The sequence below is a fragment of the Arvicola amphibius genome, chromosome 3 (genome assembly GCF_903992535.2).
Source record: "Arvicola amphibius chromosome 3, mArvAmp1.2, whole genome shotgun sequence".
NCBI lineage: Eukaryota > Metazoa > Chordata > Mammalia > Rodentia > Cricetidae > Arvicola > Arvicola amphibius.
Genome location: NC_052049.1, coordinates 68,236,229 through 68,256,938, shown reverse-complemented (window position 1 = coordinate 68,256,938; position 20,710 = coordinate 68,236,229). Strand labels below are relative to the sequence as shown.

Sequence of the window (20,710 nt, the reverse complement as noted above, 5' to 3'; positions counted from 1 at the left end):
TTGCACAAGTGTGCATTCCCACGAGCAATGGATGAGTGTACCCCTTACCCCACAACCTCTCCAGCAAAGGTTATTATTGGTGTTTTGGATTTTAGCCAATCTGACAGGTGTAAGATGATATCTCAAAGTTGTTTTGATTTGCATTTCCCTGATAGCTAGGGAGGTTGAGCATGACCTTAAGTGTCTTTTGGCCATTCGAACTTCTTCTGTTGAGAATTCTCTGTTCAGTTCAGCACCCCAATTTTTAATTGGGTTAATTGGCATTTTACCGTCTAGTCTCTTGAGTTCCTTATATATTTTAGAGATCAGACCTTTGTCAGTTGCAGGGTTGGTGAAGATCTTTTCCCAGTCAGTAGGCTGCCTTTGTGTCTTAGTGACAATGTCCTTTGCTTTACAGAAGCTGCTCAACTTCAGGAGGTCCCATTTATTCAATGTTGCCCTTAATGTCTGTGCAGCTGGGGTTATGCGCAGGAAACGGTTCCCTGTGCCCATTTGTTGTAGAGTACTTCCCACTTTCTCCTCTATCAAGCTCAATGTGTTCAGATTAATATTGAGGTCTTTAATCCATTTGGACTTGAATTTTGTGCATGGTGATAGACACGGATCTACTTTCATTCTTCTACAGGTTGACATCCAGTTATGCCAGCACCATTTGTTGAAGATGCTTTCTTTCTTCCATTGTGTGCTTTTAGCTCCTTTATCAAAAATCAGGTGTTCGTAGGTTTGTGGTTTAAGATCCGGGTCTTCTATAAGATTCCATTGGTCAACTTCTCTGTTTTTATGCCAATACCAAGCTGTTTTCAATACTGTAGCTTTGTAATAGAGTTTGAAGTCAGGGATGGTAATGCCTCCAGAAGTACCTTTATTGTATAAGATTTTTTTGGCTATCCTAGGTTTCTTGTTTTTCCATATAAAGTTGATTATTGTCTTCTCAATCTCTGTGAAGAATTTTAATGGGACCCTGATTGGGATTGCATTGAATCTATAGATTGCTTTTGGTAGAATTGCCATTTTTACTATGTTGATCCTCCCAATCCACGAGCAGGGGAGATCCTTCCATTTTCTGGTATCCTCTTCAATTTCTTTCTTCAAAGACTTAAAGTTCTTGTCAAATAAATCCTTCACTTCCTTGGTTAGAGATACTCCCAGATATCTTATGCTATTTGTGGCTATTGTGAAAGGTGATACTTCTCTGATTTCCCTCTCTGCTTCCTTATCCTTTGTGTATAGGAGGGCGACTGATTTTTTTGGAGTTGATCTTGTAACCTGCCACGTTACTGAAGGAGTTTATCAGCTGTAGGAGTTCTTTGGTGGAGTTTTTGGGGTCGCTTATGTACACTATCATATCATCTGCAAATAATGAAAGTTTAACTTCTTCCTTTCCAAATTGAATCCCCTTGATTCCCTTATGTTGTCTTATTGCTATTGCTAGAACTTCAAGCACTATATTGAAGAGATAGGGAGAGAGTGGACAGCCTTGTCGTGTTCCTGAATTTAGTGGGATAGCCTTGAGTTTCTCTCCATTTAATTTGATGTTAGCTGTCGGCTTGCTGTAAATAGCTTTTATTATATTTAGGAATGACCCTTGTATCCCTAATCTCTCCAAGACCTTTATCATAAAAGGGTGCTGAATTTTGTCAAATGCTTTTTCAGCATCTAATGAGATGACCATATGGTTTTTTTCCTTCAGTTTATTTATATGATGGATTACATTGATAGATTTTCGTATGTTGAACCAGCCCTGCGTCTCTGGGATGAAGCCTACTTGATCGTAATGGATAATTTTTCTAATGTGTTCTTGGATTCTGTTTGCCAGTATTTTATTGAGAATTTTTGCGTCAATGTTCATGAGTGAGATTGGCCTGTAATTCTCTTTCTTGGTTGAGTCTTTGTGTGGTTTAGGTATCAGGGTAACTGTAGCTTCATAGAAGGAATTTGGCAGTGACTCTTGTGTTTCTATATTATGAAATACCTTAAGGAGTATAGGTATTATGTCATCTCGGAAGTTCTGGTAGAATTCCGCATTGAAACCATCTGGTCCTGGGCTCTTTTTGGTAGGGAGGTTTCTGATAACAGTTTCTAATTCTTCGCGACTAACAGGATGATTTAGAGCATTTACCTGGTCCTGGTTTAACTTTGGTATATGGTATTTATCTAAAAAAGTGTCCATTTCTTTTACATTTTCCAATTTTGTGGCATACAGGCTTTTGTAGTAAGATCTAATGATTCTCTGAATTTCCTCTGTGTCTGTGGTTATGTCCCCCTTTTCATTTCTGATCTTAATAATTTGCGTGTTCTCCCTCTGCCGTTTGATTAGTTTGGCTAAGGGTTTGTCAATCTTGTTGATTTTCTCCAAGAACCAGCTTCTTGTTTCATTGATTCTTTGGATTGTTTTCTGTGTTTCTATTTTGTTGATTTCTGCCCTCAGTTTGATTATTTCCTGTCTTCTACTTCTCCTAGGTGAGTCTGCTTCTTTTTTTTCCAGAGCTTTCAGGTGTGCTGTTAAGTCACCAATGAGTGCTTTCTCCGTTTTCTTTAAGTGGGCACTTAGTGCTATGAACTTTCCTCTTAGCACTGCTTTCATTGTGTCCCATAGGTTTGAGTATGTTGTGTCTTAGTTTTCATTAAATTCAAGAAAGACTTTAATTTCTTTCTTTATTTCTTCCTTGACCCAGGTGTGGGTCAGTAGTTGACTGTTCAGTTTCCATGAGTTTGTGGGTTTTCTGGGGGTAGCATTGTTGTTGAATTCTAATTTTAATCCATGGTGATCCGATAAGACACAGGTGGTTACTAATATTTTTTTGTAACTGTGGGAAGTTTGCTTTGTTACCAAGTATATGGTCAATTTTCGAAAAGGTTCCATGAGCCGCAGAGAAGAAGGTATATTCTTTCCTATTTGGGTGGAATGTTCTATAGATGTCTGTTAAGTTCATTTGGTTCATTACCTCCATTAAGTCTTTCAATTCTCTGTTAGGTTTCTGTCTGATTGACCTGTCCATTGGTGAGAGAGGAGTGTTGAAGTCTCCAACTATTAGTGTGTGTGGTTTGATGGCTGCCTTGAGTTCTAGAAGTGTTTCTTTTACATAAGTGGGAGCTTTTAAATTAGGGGCATAGATATTCAGGATTGAGACTTCATTCTGATGGATTTTTCCTGTTATGAGTATAAAGTGTCCCTTTCCATCTCTTCTGATTGATTTTAGTTTGAAGTCAACTTTGTTGGAAATTAGTATGGCCACACCCGCTTGTTTCTTAGGGCCATTTGCTTGATAAACCTTTTCCCAACCCTTTACTCTGAGTAGGTGTCTGTCTTTGTGGTTGAGGTGTGTTTCTTGTAAACAGCAAAATGTTGGATTCTGTTTTCTTATCCAGTCTCTTAGCCTGTGCCTTTTTATAGATGAATTGAGTCCATTGATATTAAGTGATATTAATGACCAGTGGTTGTTAACTTCAGTCATTTTTAGTAGTAGAGTTTGTGTGTTTCCCTTCTTCTAGTTGTGCTGGTGAAGGGTCGCTAGATGCCTGAGTTATTGTGGGCATTGTTGGACTCCTTGGTTTGTGATTTTCCTTCTATTACTTTCTGCAAGGCTGGATTTGTGGCTGCGTATTGTTTAAATCTGTTTTTGTCCTGGAATATCTTGTTTTCTCCATCAATGGTGAATGCAAGCTTTGCTGGGTATAGTAGTCTAGGCTTGCATCCATGTTCCCTTAGTGTCTGTAGCACATCTATCCACGCTCTTCTGGCTTTCATGGTTTCCATTGAGAAATCAGGTGTAATTCTGATAGGTTTCCCTTTATATGTTATTTGACCTTTTTCCTTTGCAGCGCTTAATATCTGTTCTTTATTCTGTATGTTTTGTGTTTTGATTATTATATGGCGTGGGGATGCTTTCTTTTGAGCCAGTCTATTTGGTGTTCTGTAAGCTTCTTGTACCTTCATAGGAACCTCCTTCTTTAGGTTGGGGAAGTTTTCTTCTATAATTTTGTTGAATATGTTTTCTGGGCCTTTGAGTTGTAATTCTTCTCCTTCTTCTACCCCAGTTATTCTTAGGTTTGGTCTTTTCATGGTGTCCCAGATTTCCTGAATGTTTTGTGTTAAGAATTTTTTAGATTTGTTTAGTTCTTTAATCTGTGAATTTATTTCCTCTATAGTATCTTCAGAGTCCGAGATTCTTTCTTCCATCTCTTGTATAAGGTTGGAAATACTTGTCTCTGAAGTTTCTGTTCGTTTACTCAGAGTTTCCATTTCCAGTCGTCCCTCAGATTGTGTTTTCTTCAATACCTCCATTTCATTTATCAGGTCTTGTACTGTTTCCCTTACCTGTTTGATTGCTTTTTCTTGTTTTTCTTGTTTTTCTTGGGTATCTTTGAGAGATTTATTTATTTCGTCTACCTTTTTGTTTGTCAACTCCATTTCTTTATGGCAGTTTTTTACCTCCTGTTTAAGGTCCTCTATTATTTTCATAAAGTACTGTTTAAGGTCGGATTCTTCTATATCTTCTGGGGTAGGGTGTTCAATTCTTGTTGTTTCGGGATGTCTGGATTGTGGTGATGTCATGTTGCCTTTCATGTTGTTGGAGGAGCTCCTGCATTGGCGCCTGCCCATCTCTTCCTGGAGGCCAGAGTCTGATTCCTCTGGGTGGATGGCCCCAAAGAATTGATGGATCCTCTGGCAGACTGTCAGGTCCCCTTGCAGGCCAAGCAGCTCTCAGACAAAGGCCTACCTTGCCCCGGGCAGTCAAATGAAGGAGGGGACCTCCCACCGGCCTGGGTGCACTCAATTCCAGGTCCCCAGAGCCCAAACAGGCTGAGCTGTGGGATTTTGTGGCCCCAAAGACGGTAGGATGAGGCAGGGGGAGGGGGGGAGGATTCTGGGTGCAAGCTGGGAAGGGACAGGAAGAGAGAGGCAGTCTCCGGGGAGAATAACCCCTGCAGGAAGAGCAGGAGCTGTGCTGGTGGCAGGGGGAGTTGTGGAGTGTCCGTGGTCCCTCTCCGGGCAGCTGCCGCGGTTCAGGCACTCACTCCTCACTCACCCCAAAGAATGATGGATCCTCTGGCAGACTGTCAGGTCCCCTTGCAGGCCAAGCAGCTCTCAGACAAAGGCCTACCTTGCCCCGGGCAGTCAAATGAAGGAGGGGACCTCCCACCGGCCTGGGTGCACTCAATTCCAGGTCCCCAGAGCCCAAACAGGCTGAGCTGTGGGATTTTGTGGCCCCAAAGACGGGAGGATGAGGCGGGGGTGGGGGTGGGGGGGGATTCTGGGTGCAAGCTGGGAAGGGACAGGAAGAGAGAGGCAGTCTCCGGGGAGAATAACCCCTGCAGGAAGAGCAGGAAGTGTGCTGGTGGCAGGGGGAGTTGTGGAGTGTCCCGTCATGAAGGTTCCTAACGCTGATGTTTGTGACTGGGTGCAGGCGCACAGCACAGCAAAGGTACAGGACATTTGGACATAGACGTCTGTCTTTATGCTTTGCTTTCTACCCAGAACTTTTGGTCAAAAAAAAAAAATCCAGCTTCCTTGCTCTTTTGCTCCCTCTCCCAAAAGTGGAATTCGCCTCTTTGCCATTGTGTGTGTGTCAGGTGTCTCACTGTAACCATTACTGTGTAGTCCCAAATCGTGCCTTCTGTCTCTACATGTAGACTTTTATGGGGCAGCAATAGGGCTCTAAGTCAGCTTCTTCTTTATATCTCCCCAGTGTTCTTGGAGCTGTAACTTACATCCTTGTAACTGTTCTTCTAAAGTATGTGTGTGTGTGTTCTGTATTTTATTGGGCATTTCTGTCTATTGATGCCCAAAGTAGATCAATTGTTTTTATTTCTGACACTCATACGCCTCCCTTTCCTGTAATTAACTAGCTGAAAGGAGATGTGTGTACATGTGTGCTCTCTCTCTCTCTGTCTCTCTGTCTCTCTGTCTCTCTCTCTCTCTCTCTCTCTCTCTCTCACACACACACACACACACACTCACACACACAGTTTTGTTAGATGTTATTTAAAATCAAAGTAAACCTTCCCTATCTAACCTGTCCTTGTCTTTATCTGAAGTGGCAAACCATCTGTAATCATCATTTTAAGATGTTTCTCATCGTATTCTTAAGTTCTGCCCCCACTTACTATTCTCTAAAAGAAAGAAGAAGAGTCAAGGATATTAGATTCAAGGAGGTTAGGACTTCCTTTCAACCTCTGATTTGAAAGGGCAGTAAATAACGATAGCACTTGGCTTTCAGACAACACTGTGGAGAATTTAAATTATTTTTAGCAATATAAAAATATTACTGAACTATAATTCGTAACTAGTGGGTGTGAGGGCAGACTGTCCTAGTTTATTGTGTGACTTTCTCAGGAGCAAGCGTCCCATTGCATGGGTGCCATGTCTCCCTCACTCACTTCCTCTTTGGCTGCTCTCTCCATGCTTTCTTTTAGCCTGTACGTCAGCCGAGGTGTTTCAGTAAAACCGCCTCTAGGATCAGCATGCCACACAGAGAAACTTCCATGTGGAATATGTTTTGGCTGGATATTTTGCTATTTACTTTTGTGAATTTAAATGTAATTGAGACAATCCTGGCAAACAGCCGAGTAGTTTAGGAGTATACAAATCAGAGTCAAGGTTTCATGTCTTAACGAGATTTGTAGTATTAAAAATTCTCTCTTGTCATGTGAAGATACCACACTTACTTGGAAGTTTGAGCTGAGGCAAGAGTATTGCAAAAGTATAAGAAAATGTATTCAACCAATTTTGAGTGTTAGTGATAAAAGTAGGTATTCAATTTGCAATGTATTTTGAAACTTATACAGAATATTTAGTAGTGGGAAAATAAGGACAGAGCAGAACCATCATTCAATCCGCACTTAGACTACTTTAAGTAGTTCCTGGGGAAGTTAGTTTTGGGGGCCAGAGAAGATGCTGTCTTTGAGAAAATTTAGCTGTTTTTCTTTGAAATCCAGGGGAAAGTGCTGTGGATGTAGCTCACTGGGGAGAGCACTTTGCTAGCTTGTACCAATGCCAAGTGTTTGATTCCATGGACCACACAAGTCAGTTGGTTGCACAGGCCTGGCATTTTGGCATTGGGAGGTAGATGCAGAAAAATTGGAAGTTCAAAGCTGTATTGGTCTACAAGAGACCCTGTCTTTAAAAAAAAATCCAAAATCAAAAACAATTAAAAAGTTAGAAAAGCCAAGAAGCAAGCTGGTGTACAAATGGCAGCATGCCATCCAGTGCTGTGATTGGTCAGCAGCGTGAGTGAGGTGTTCCCAAACTGACCCTTGATTCGGTCTCCGGAACCCAGCCCTGCTCATATTTAGTAACATATTAAAAACACACATGTGGGATGTGAGGAAACTATGGAGAATCTTAACAAACTTTTCCTGATGTTTCATGCTATGACATTTGCCAGAAGTTTGTTGTTGTTGTTCATTTCTTCTGTCGTCTGCATGTGTCAAAGTTACACCAGTTGACTTTTATGCATACCAAACAATTCTGCATGAGGCACACACATTTAAATATGAATGTAAGGTGGAACCAATAACATGCACATGCTAGCAAACACAGCCAAGACTCTATGGACAAAACTCTCGTGGATCCTGTAGCTGTCACTGTTCTACAGTGAAGTGCAGTTAAGACGGACAACTTAACTTTCCATGTAATTGAATTTGCTAAAGCAGAATCTTTGATCATTTGTAGAAAACTGAAGCATGCCTCTCTTATTTAGGGTCACTACTGCTGTGAGGAAACACCATGACCAAAAGCAATTTGGGGTGCAAAGGGGTTTATTTAGCTTACATATCTCAAGTCATAGTCCATTGAGTGTTGTGGATGTAGCAGGACTTCAGGCTGGGCAGGAACCTTGAAGCGAGAGCTGATGCAGAGGCCAGAGAGGAGTTGCCTATTACTTCCCTACCCTGCTTTCTTAAAGAACTCAGGGCCACCAGCAGGATACCACGCACTGTGGGTTGTGTTCTCCTCTATCAATCACCAATTAAGAAAAATGCCTTACAGGCCTGTCTACAGCATTGTCTCAGTTGAGATTCCCTCCTCTTAGATGACTATAGCTTGTGTCAAGCTGACATAGAATTAGCTGGCCCAGTGTCTTTTCTCAGAATCTATAAACTCACCAGGTGAGAGAGGGACATCTGGTTTCAGGCAGCAAGGGTTTTAATTATATCTGTGGGGATGACGGGAGTGGGAATGCAAGGCCTTCACACACCAAGTTAAATAAACAGCAAACATCTCCATTGTTGTTGACAGCCTTTCCTATTTCAGCTTTCTTTATGTGCCCAGAAAACCTGGCTTTGCGCTCCAGACTAAGGGAAAAATGGAAAGATGGTCTAGTGGTTATGAGTACTTGTTCCTGCAGAGGATTAGGGCTCAGTTCCCAGTGCTCCCATAGTGGTTCACAAGTCTAATTCCAGAGGATCTGATGTCCTGTTCTGACTTCCTGAGGCACCAGACATGCACATGGTGCTCATAAAGACATGCAGGCAAAAAGTTCACACAAAATAAAATAATCGAATAAAATAAAATAAAAAGTGGGACTTTCATAGATTAGTGCGTGGCCCAACTGTCATCAGCGAGGCTTCATGTAGCTACTGATGGAAACAGATGTAGAGACCCACAATCCTGCAGGAGAGAGGGAGGAAGGATTGCAGGTCCCAGCGGTGCCAAGGACACCACAAGAAAACCCACTGCATCAGCTGACCTGGCCTCATAGGAGCTCACCAAGACTGAACCGACAACCAGGGAGACTGCATGGGACCATGAGACCAACCTAGACCCTCTGCATATATAATACAATGATGTAATTTGGTCTTCTTGTGAAACTCCTAACAGTGTCCACTGAGTCATTCCCTCAGTACTCAACAAAATAGTCTCTTTTCTGGTTTTAAGTTAAAAACATTTAGAAAATTTGTTTGAGAACATTTCCAAAATGAGACACAAGTACTGATGTTAGTTAGTAGACATCTAATTTTAAGAAGTAATTTATCTGTTAACAGCTAGATGCCCATTTGTACCACATTAGTAAGTGTAAACAGTACCTTGCTGCAAAGTTGGTATAGCGAACTATTTGTATGTCAAATATTAAAAGTTTGAGAACACGTTTTCTTCAAGGTATAATAAAATATGAAGTATTATTATCTTTGTAATTAACAAAAATAGGGCTGGAGCTCAGCAGCTGAGAGCATTTGCTGGTCTTTCAGAAGACCGGGGTTTGTTTCCCACCACCTAAATGATAACTGTCTACCTCCAGTTTCAGTGCCCTCTTCTGGCCTCCACAGGCACAAGACACACATGACAAGCCCTTATGGACATGTAGAGAAAACACTCATAAAATAAAACACATAAAATAAAATAAAAGTAAACAATCTTTACATTTTTTTGTGGTACATGGTGTAGACTATTGTAGTCAAACTCCCTAAGCCCTGTCTTGGATTCTTAACTAACCTCTACCACATGGCTAAGGCCTAATGTTGGTCTTTTTGTTCTTGATGAAAATCTGGAAATATTTGAACTGAATTATAGAAAATATGCAAATAAATAGTTTGCAATGTAATACAAATTTTAGGGAGTTTCCCATTTGTATTTTCTCTCTTAATTTAATTTAATTTAATGCAAGGTTTGGGTATATTATTCTATTTTCTTTGTCTAAGCAACAGAAGACAAAATCAAACCAAACCAAACACCAGAGTAGAACCTCAAATAAGAATGGTGAGTTGAAAAGAAGAGCCACATAGGCAAACCTGTGAGGAGTGAGCATTGAAGCCACTGCAAAGTGTGTCATGTTTGAGACATCCCAGGGAGATGATTAAACTAAATTAGTAGATATCTAGGTGAATGTGTGTCTGCTTTTTCTCTGAACTTTTATTGTTTAGAACAAATTATTATATTTTAGTTACCACTATTTTATTTTCTGTCATTTTGCCTCTTGTGGATATTACATAAAAAGAACCATATGCTGTGGTTTAGTGGGACTTGGTACTCAAGGTCCTCACCGTGTTAGAGGCATCATCCTCACTGTGGCAGCGCTAAGGTAGTAGAAGCTTCAAGAAGTGTTGCTGAGAGAGCTGCTTAGGTCATGCTTCATATACTTCATTTTGAGTATTTGCTTTTTTATTGTATGAGTACTTCTTTTTGTTGTTGAGCAATAATTTTACAATCCTAGTAGTAATGTCTCTGCAGATGTATGGCTTGAAAAAAATATAAAAACATTCCACTCTGTCAATGGTTTCCTCTTTATATAACAGGAATAGATTTTGAGATCAAAAATACATTGATTTTTATCAGTATATTTTTTATTGTTAATTTGTTTTGTACACATCAAAGACTCAATTGCCTCCTCTGAGGTCATGAAGATCTAACTGTTTTCTTCTATTAGTTGCATAGTTAAGCTCTTGTATTTAGATCAGCGATCTATTTTGCATTGATTGTAGTATAAGGGGTAGAGCTGGTGGGGATGCACAGTCTCTGTTTTATACGTGGCTACCTATCTGTCCCTGTACCATGTGTCTGTCAAATACATTTCATTCCTTATTGAATGTTCTGTTCATGCTTGTTGGGCATCAATCGGCAGGACTGGAGATATAGATAGCTCAGTGGTTAAAAACCCTTGTTGCTCTTGCAAAAAATCTGGGTTCAGTTCCCAGAGCTAATGTGGTGCCCCCTAACCATCCGCTACTCCAGTTCCAGGGAACCCCATTCCTCTTCTGCTTTCCCAGGCATCAGGCAGGCACGTGGTTCACAGAGATACATCCAGAAAAAATGTTCAGACATGTAAAATAAAATAAATAAATTAAAAAAAAGAAAACCTATTGCCAAAAAGTCCAGATCTGTTCTGGACTTTCAGTTCTGTTGTATATGTTATCATTATAATGGCAATATACTGCTTCTGTTATTTTATATTCGTAGTAAGTTTTGAAATTAAGTAATTTTGAATTTTCCAGTTACATTTTCTCTTTAAGATATTGTTTTGGTGGGTTGAGTCCTCTGAAATTCCATATAAATTTAAGGAACTGTGGGTTATTTAAAGGAAAATTGATCTTCCTCTTCACATTAGGACTTTCAGTTCAGAAACACGGATGTGTTACAATTTATCTTGACTTCTTTAATCACTTTCCACAGGGTTTTATGGTTTTCAGTATACACAACTTTCACTGTCATGGTCTAGTTTATAGATTTTTCTATCCTTTTGTGAACTTTTGTAAGTAGAATTGATTTCTTAATTTTCTTTTCAGGTTTATTGTTACTGCATAGAAATACAACTTATTTCTGCTTGTTGATTTGCTAATTTGCACCCTCACTGAATTGATTTATGACTCTAGAAGGTACTTTTAATTTGCCTCTGAAATATTTACATTGTATTGTATATGTAGAATCATGTTATATGTAAATAGATGTAGTTTTACTTCTCCATACCTGTAAAGGGTGTCATTAATTTGGATTTATTTTATTTATTTATTTTCTTGGGTAATTGCTTTGCTTTGAGATTCCTACAAAATGTTAAATAATAATTATTTTGTTCCTGGTCTTAGAGAAAACCTTTTATTCTTTCATCATTGAATATGATGCTAGGTGTGGGCTTTTCATATGTATGCTTTTAGGTTAGGCATTGTCTTAGGGCTGCTATTGCTATGATGAAACACCATGACCAAAGCAACTTATGGAGGAAAGAGTTTGTTTATAGTCTATCATTGAAGGAAGTCAGAACAGGAGCTAAAACAGGGCAGGAATCTGAGGCAGGAGCTGATGAGAGGACATCGAGGCTGCTGCTTATTGACTTGCTTCCCTGGCTTGCTCAGCCTGCTTTCTTACAGAATCCAGGACCACCACCAGCCCGGGGGTGGCTCCCCCTATGATGACTGGGCTGTCCTCTGTGAATCACTCACTAACGAAGAAAATGTCCTACAGCCTCATCTTGTACAGGCATTTTTTTTCTAATCGAGGCTCCCTCCTCTCTGATGACTCTATCTTGTGTGAAGTTGGCATAAAACTAACCAGGACAGGGTATAGTTCAATGGCAGAGCATTTATACGACACACGCAAGGCCCTGGTGTCCCATGTTGTCCCGTGTTGTCACAACTTTCAACAGAAAATAACAAGAGGGATTACTGTCCACCTAGAGTAAGGCCCTGTGAGATTTCCCCATCCACATTGCAAGTATTGCTGATTAGGGTACTAGCAACGAATTCTCGCAGGGTTTGTTATCTTGAAATACCACAGTTTTCATTTCTGAAGGACTTGTTTTCTAGATTAAATTCCTGACTGGCATGGTTTTTACTTTCTGTATTTTACATAGCTTATCCTATTTCCTTTTGGTCTCTAGAAATTCTTATGAGAAACAGTCAGCAATTTGCTGAGGGTTCAGAGCATAGGATGAGTCCTGTCATTTCTGCTCCTTACATGACTTTTCCTCCTGTCTTTTAATCATGTAATCATACATCTTGCAATGGATCTCTTGGAGTTTGTCCTTCTTGGAGTTCCTAGACTTCCAATGTTTAGATTCCTGTCGTATATTAAACTTAGGGAGTTTTCTCATGTTTTTCTCAACTATTTTGATCTCTTCTCATTCTAGCTTCCATACTGTATTAGTGTGATTGATGGTGTCCATAAGTCTGCTAGGCTGTGTTCATTTTTCTCTACTTATTTCTGCGCTCCAGTGCATACTTGGCAGTTCTTTCTTTTGCCTGCTAAAAGGGACTATGGAACATATCTATGAATTAAAAATTTTCATCTCATATTTTTCAGCTCCAGTTTTTGTACTTATAAAATATTTTCTATTCTTTATTGATATTTTTACTTATTCACACTTAGGTTGCTTAATTTAATTTAGTTATTTATTAATTCCTTCATAAATAATTATGATAGTTAAAGTCTTTGTCTGATAAGTATGTCTGTATTGCCTTAGGAACAGCTTCTCTTAGTTTTTTTCCCCTGTGATGGGTTATACTTTTCTATTTTTTTGGTGTGGTTTGTATATATATTTGTGGAAAAGTGGTAGTCATTGTTTAATAAAGACCATAGATGTTCATTTATTCAGTGACATTTTCAATTTTGCAACAAACAGACAAAAATTGTGATACTTTTTATTGTGTTGTTGTCGAAGCCTATTTCTTAATTGTTGGCAAGATCAATGAATGATTTTCTTAAATGCCAGGTTACAACAGAAGAAGAAAAACTTTGAACTATGTCCTGTCTCTGACTTCAGGTGACAGGCAGGGCAAGCTGCTTTCACTTTTCTGGTTTGCCTCCTTGACTGCCCTTCAGAAACTACCAGACAGACGCAATACAGAACTCTAGTGCACGGAGCAGGAAGCCTTTGTAGTCAGTCCTGGTACTAGCAGGTTACAGTGGGAATAGAGGTCCTAATCTCATGACTGCATTCTGTGGGGATTAGCAGTTATAGAAGATATTCTTCAACTCTTAAGCGTGTCACCAGAACTCACCAATATTACTCATATTTTCTTTATTAGGCTTTCCTGTTGGCACTAAAGAGTGCGGTTAGATTCTAGCATGCTGAAATAATGGATTCTGTCACATCTGATGGAGAAGCTGACCGTGGCGCTTTCTCCCTCACCTTTCTCCGTGACTTTGCTCCCGTCTATGCTTTATTCTTGCAAATGTTCTTGGAGCAACAGTTATTTTTTTTATTTTTGGTTTTTAGAGGCAGGATTTCTCTGTACAATAAGTTATTTAATCACCTGTTTCCAACCAAATGACAGGATCAAGAGATGAGACGTGAGCACATTCTAATAAGAAAACATATGGCATCTGGAGCACTGATACATACTTATCAACTGTTAAAAGAGTGTGCCACAGCTATCGTTTCCAGAATTTCATCTTGGTAGAGTTCCCACCATCAGGAAGTGCTTGGGCCAGTGCAGCACTGCAGTAACGAGGCCTTTGTTAGGAGGATGTGTGGTTCATGCAGACTGCCATCTTGAGTTCAGATACATGGCACTAACATGTGAATGTGAAAGCAGAGTCTGGAGAACGGCCTCATGTCTTCTTGTTGACATAGGTATTGTATTGTCAATCCTTCTTCTTGCTTCCTTTCCCAGATCTGTGGGTGGGTCCTGAACAATTTGTTCATGGCTGTTTGCAGTCTGCAGGCCTTGTGATGGGTAGGCCTGTTGTAGACAGTGCTCTTTAATTGGGCAGAAAAGTTGCTGCACTGGCTCCTTTCCCATTTCAAAAAGCTGAATACATGCTGTTACTGTAGCATTTCCAACCTGTGCCAGCTTGAGGAGCAAGAGCCTAGAACTGGAAAGTCAACTCTACATGCCAGTACTCACCGTGCTTCGACGGCTGAGGCTGACCGCTACAGCTGTGCGGGGCATTTCACTGAAGTGGGTTAATATGCCTTCACTCGTGCTGGGAACTTGCTAGACGTCAGCTGCTTTTAGAGTCCCACACAAGATGACTTTCATTTAACTTTTGGTAATTACCCAGAAGAGGACACATTAGGGAAGAAATGGTTTCGATGGAGATCTAGGGGTGCCTGGCTGGCAGGCTGCCCCACATCTCTCCCACTCCTGCTCAGAAAGTTACAGGGAATAGCAAATTTCATATTTAAAAAATGTAAGCGAACAAAGGAAATAGTGGAATTGGCTTACTTACCTGTTGTTCTTGATGTACATTAGACACAAATAAATTAGTTTTGTTGGAAACAAGCAATTTACTATTTCTTTAAGTAGCTGTATTTTATGATTTAACTTTAAAACCTGGAGAACAGGAAGTGGGGATGAAATGTCTATTAAAGTATTATGTATAGCGAATTAAACAACTGCATATAGTGTCTTCTGAAAACTTTCTCCTAAGGCCTTTTAAAATTGTGGCTAAAGTATTTAAATTATAATCATGCACTAAGAAACAAATAGTTTTTATTCTTTTACATATTTCTCCATGTGATGTTAATGTTGTTTGTATTAGTGTCGGTGTTTCAGGTCAATATAACTTTCACTAGACCTACAACTACAAACACCACACCCTTCCCAGTGTGTTTGTGAATTTTTAGTTAACACCACAGCCTTCCTAGTGTATCTGTGAATATTTAGCTAACACTACACCCTTGCTAGTGTGTCCGTGAATATTTAGCTAACACTACACCCTTGCTAGTGTGTCCGTGAATATTTAGCTGACACCACATCCTTGCTAGTGTGTCCGTGAATATTTAGTTATGTTGCTATAAATGGCTCCTAATGCTACACTTTCTTTGTATGGTGAGCTTTCTGGTGCTGTTGGCACCTAAGCAACCTTACTTTCTGTTTTCCTGTTGCATACAGCGTGCAGAGTACTCCACCTGGGCTTTCCCCGAAGTTTCATTTGGTAAACAGAACATGATTTGAAAGATGTTTTTGTTTTATGTTGCTCAAACCAAGCTTTGCTTTGAATCAAGACAAATGATGAAAACGTAGTCCAGCCTTCTCCCCAGCAGAATGCAATTACCTCTAAGGCCTATAGTAAAAAGACAAAGTAATTGAGAACACTTGTATTTGTTTCCAGTTAGCAAAGATTCTTATTAAGAAATGTCCGTTTTTTAAAATACAGCAAGGCATGTTTACACTTAGGGAATGAGAACGTAGGAGTTCCGAAAAGCTAGTGTTCCGGTTACCTTCTTATGCTGCTGTGCTGGCATGAGGTCATAATGAGGGACCATAAGCAAACAGTAGATGATTCACGTCAGATGCTTCTCCAGTGTTAGTGGGGAAAAGCAGCTGATGTATGGGATATTGAAGGCAGATTAAGTTGTTAATGTATATTAGTATATTCTTAATTTCCTTTTAATTGAAAAAGACATATTGACTTTAATTAGAACCATTTCACAGGAACTGTCAATTAGCACATGTCAAACTAGTTAATTCAGAACAGAATTCTTTTAATTAGGGTCTGCTTTCCTTTAACTATGGGGCCAATGAAATCAGCCTTTCCTTATCTAGATTTTAAATGTCTCTGAGACATATAATACAAATGTAGACTCTTATCTATTATTAGAAGCCCATATGGATAACATTAAAATGATGATGCTGGCATTGTTCATGCTGCACAAATCAGAGTCCCTTTATGACTGTCGGAAAAAAATGGCTTTGAACAAAGACCACTTTAAATACCAGATTCATCCTACTTTAAAGAGACTACAAAATTTATGACATTCATATTCACATTTAAAGTATTATTTAATACGTCTGCTCAAATAAATGGGCCTATTCAAACGTTTTGTGTGTTCTATCAGTCGAAGACACATAAAGCATTGTCAAACCACTCAGCAACATTTTTCCCTTAAATGAACTGTAATCAAAAAGGGAAAACAGGCTGTATGATTTTTTTGGCATAACATAAAAATAGCACTGTTAACTTTCATTGCATTCAAAGATTTAATATCAATAGTTGGTACGGTGGCTACACCACTAGTGCTGAGCTAATGCGGTCCTTAGTGCTCAAACGGTGTAAAACATGAAGCGTGCCTGAATGCAGTGATGTGGAATTCCAGCATCTTAGTTATAGTTGGCAGGAGGTACATGCACTGGCTTGGGGGGTCTGGGTGGGTGATGTTCACCTACAAATAAGAATGCTCAAGATTTATAGAGGAGAATTAGTGATATGGAAAAGGAAATTCTATGTGAAATACAGCTTCATTATGTGAGGTTTAGCAAGTGTTTTATCAAGTCACAATGAGTGGAGATTACAGAGACTAATAAAAAGAATATTTAATAAGCTAAACTCTGAATTCTAGAGAGAATTATCCAGCAAGACACTTGCTCATCCTGTATTAGAGCATTTAACTTAATGCTGGCAATAGCCTTTCTTTCTGAAAGATGTTTCGTTGTTTTTCTTTCAGTGGCTGCTCTTCTATTTAATTAAATGAGAGTTACCCAATTTGGTTTAGCACAGGCAAAACAGTAAAACCCTGAAACAAGCAATTGGAAAAGTACCCCAAATACCCTTCATCTGCTTCTGGGGTTGACCCCCTCTTCTCAACTGTTTCTGGGTATCTTCGCTTTATGCTGTGCAGTTGAGAGGCACAATCTGATGTCACAGCACACTCCTTTCTTAGCTTTTCAAGGTCTATGGCTTTTACTTCTTTGTTGGTGTCTTGTAATTCCTTGAGCCATTTTGTGTGTTGTTGTGTGTGAACATTATTTGTGTGAGTGTGTAAAAAATTTTATTGTCTTTCCTCAATACTTTGTATATATTATCTTACAACAAATTTTATTTTCTCTCTTTGAGAATTTTGATAAGGGAAGATTAATATGCATCCCCCTAAAATTTGTAGAGGTGTGCATGGCCAGCATTTTCAAATGGGATTTCTTTGCTGCTGACTAGTCCTTGTGTGTCCTAAAATTTATAGGCTGAACCTGAACCCCAAATGTGTTGGTATTTAGCCTTTAGGATGTGGTTAGGTCATGAGGCTGGGCCCCACATGCATGAAACTAGAGACCTTATAGAGAGACCCAGTGGTTCTCAACTTTCTTAATGCTGTGGCCCTTTAATACAGTTCCTCACGCTGTGGTGATCTCCCAACCACAAAATTATTTTCATTGATACTTCATAAGTGTAATTTTGGGACTTTTATGAATCATAATGTAAATATTTGTGTTTACTGATGTTCTCAGGTGACCTCTGAGAAAGGGTTGTTTGATCCCAGGAGTTTGTGACCCCCATATTGAGAACCACTGCTCTAGAGAGCTGCTATTCCCTTCTGACATTTGAAGACACCTAAGAAGATGATATCTAGAAAACAGCAGGCTTTCCCTGGATGCTGAACTTTCTGGAGTCTCAATGTAAGCCTTTCTAGGCTCCAGAATGGTGAGGAGTTAAGGGGCTTGGCTGCACGGGACTCCCTTGGGGGGCTCAAGATGGAGCTAGCAAATACTGTCAGGAGGCTATGTCCCCATAGAAATAGGAGTTTAAGTTTAAATGACTATATCCGGTTATGCAGGACATTGATGGCACTCACGTAATGGGTTATGTAATTGCCTCATTGCATGTTATTTACCTCAACTCTTAGCTGTCCGGAACGATAACCAGGACTGGTGTCTGCTCTGTCACCCTCACTTTGTAACCTGTAGCTACCATGCATGAGTGCATCTCCATCCATGTTGGCCAGGCTGGTGTCCAGATTGGCAATGCCTGCTGGGAACTTTACTGCCTGGAACATGGCATCCAGCCTGATGGCCAGATGCCAAGTGACAAGACCAATGGGGGAGGAGATGTCTCTTTTAACACCTTCTTCAGTGAGACAGGCGCTGGCAAGCACGTGCCCCGGGCAGTGTTCGTAGACCTGGAACCCACGGTTATTGATGAAGTTTGCACTGGTACCTACTGCCAGCTCTTCCACCCTAAACAGCTCATCACAGGCAATGAAGATGCTGCCAATAACTATGCCTGTGGCCACTACACCATTGGTAAGGAGATCATTGACCTTGTCTTGGACAGAATTCGCAGACTGGCTGACCAGTGCACAAGTCTTCAAGGCTTCTTGGTTTTCCACAGCTTTGGCTGGAGGACTGGCTCTGGGTTCATCTCCCTGCTGATGGAGAGGCTCTCTATTGATTACAGAAAGAAGTCCAAGCTGGAGTTCTTCATTTACCCAGCCCCCCAGATTTCCACCGCTCTGGTTGAGCTCTACAATTTCATCCTCACCACCCATACCACCCTGGAGCACTCTGATTGTGCCTTCATGGTAGACAATAAGGCCATATATGGCATCTGTCATAGAAACCTTGATAATGAGTGCCCCACCTATACTAACCTTAACTGCCTTATTAGGCAGATTGTGTCATCCATCACTGCTTCCCTCAGATTTGATGGAGCCCTGAATGTTGACCTGACCAGACCAACCTGGTGCCCTACCCTCGCATCCACTTCCTTCTGGCCACATATGCTCCTGTCATCTCTGCTGAGAAAGCCTACCATTAGCAACTTTCTGTAGCAGAGATCACCAATGCCTGCTTTGTCTGGCTTCAAATTTGTGAGATCCACCAGTTTTTGCCCCGAGTGCTGGGATTAAAGGCATGCACTACCACCACCCGGCTCTTTTTCTTTCTTTTTTTTTTTTTCTTTCAAGACAAGGTTCCTTTTTAGCTTTGGAGCCTGTCCTGGAACTAGCTCTTGTAGACCAGGCTGGCCTCGAACTCACAGAGATCTGCCTGCCTCTGCCTCACAAGTGCTCGGATTAAAGGTGTGCGCCACCACCAGTATTCCCAGGCAGTCTCACTCTGGAGAGACAGGTGGCTCAGCGGTTAAGAGCACTGATTGCTCTTCCAGAGGTCCTGAGTTCAATTCTCAGCAACCACATGGTGACTCACAACCATCTACAATGAAATTTGGTTACCATGTGGTTGCTGGGAATTGAACTCCGGACCTCTGGGAGAGCAGTCAGTGCTCTGAGCCATCTCTCTAGCCCCCCTTCTCTTGCTTCTGGCTCCCGCTTCCGGTTGCTAGACTCTGTTCCTGTTTGCACAGAGGACTGTTATAATAATCCTTTATTATTCATAATTCTGAACTGGTGTGGGATTATTTTGTGACTTCTATCATCAAGGAGTAAATATCTGTGGCCTCAAGTTTCACCAGCCTAAATAGGACTGGAGAGCGCGCGCGCGGAAAGGGTTTTGCCTCCAAGTCTCATAACTTGAACTCTGGAACATATGTGGTGGCGAGAACTGACCCCACAGTTGTTCTCTGGCCTGAACACATGTCTCAGTCCATGGTCCTATAGCAGCCCGGATCTGGGTCGATGTTCCTGGCTCCGGTTGCCACTGAGAGCAGTAAGGTTGCCCCTGGTCAGGTCAGCCACCTGGCTTCATGTTGGTGTCTGAGGACCCTGCTGCAGCCAGGGCCTTATAGATCGGAGTGGTCTGTGGTACTTCCATTGCCATGGTGATGTCCTGGCCAGAGCTGCAGCCGAGGGCCATGTCTGGGTTCGTGGTCCAGCTGCAGCCAGGGTCTGTGTTGATGTCCAAAGCTCCTGTTACCATTGAAGGCCATGTGGACGCTTGAGCTCTGGGGCCATATTAGCATATTTGAGGACCATGCTGCCACAGGGGCCAGGGAAATCTGAGTTGTAGTGTGAAGCGGCGGGGCTGTGTCCCGCCACCCACTACCCGGCTAGCTTTACCCCCGGAAATAATTACACGGAAACTGTATTCTTTTAAAACACTGCCTGGCCCATAGTTTCAGCCTCTTATTGGCTAATACTCATATCTTGCTTTAACCCATATTTAGTAATTTATATAGCACCACGAGGTGTGGCTTACCAGGAGAGATCTTAACCTGCGTCCATCTCGGAGAGGAGCAGCATGGAGACTCACCACGCGACTGCCTGAAGCGTCTCTCTCACTCTACTTCCTTGTTCCCACAATTCTGTTCTGTCTACTCCACCTACCTAATTTTCTCTTAAAGGGCCACGGCAGTTTTCTTTATTAATAATGAAAGTAACACATAAACACTCCTCCATCATTTCCCCTTTTTCTGTTTAAACAAAAAAGAAAGGCTTCAACTTTAACATAGCAAAATTACATATAACAAAACAGTTATCAAGCAAGTATTACAGTTACAATATTTAAATCTATTTTATCTTTTATCATAACTAAGGAAAGCTGTAACTATCTATTTATTCTTCAACTCCATCAAAGACTCCAGAAGGATATAATGCTACCTAAGTAAATAAGAAATAAGTAACTTATAAAACTCTAGAAATGACAGAGACAACTCGCTGCCTGGACAGTC

At 40.7% G+C, this 20,710-nt stretch overlaps 1 pseudogene; it reads left to right on the top strand.

Moving 5' to 3' along the window:
- The first annotated feature begins 18,056 nt into the window (after positions 1-18,056).
- Positions 18,057-19,744, top strand: LOC119809240 (annotated as a pseudogene).
- Positions 19,745-20,710: the final 966 nt, after the last annotated feature.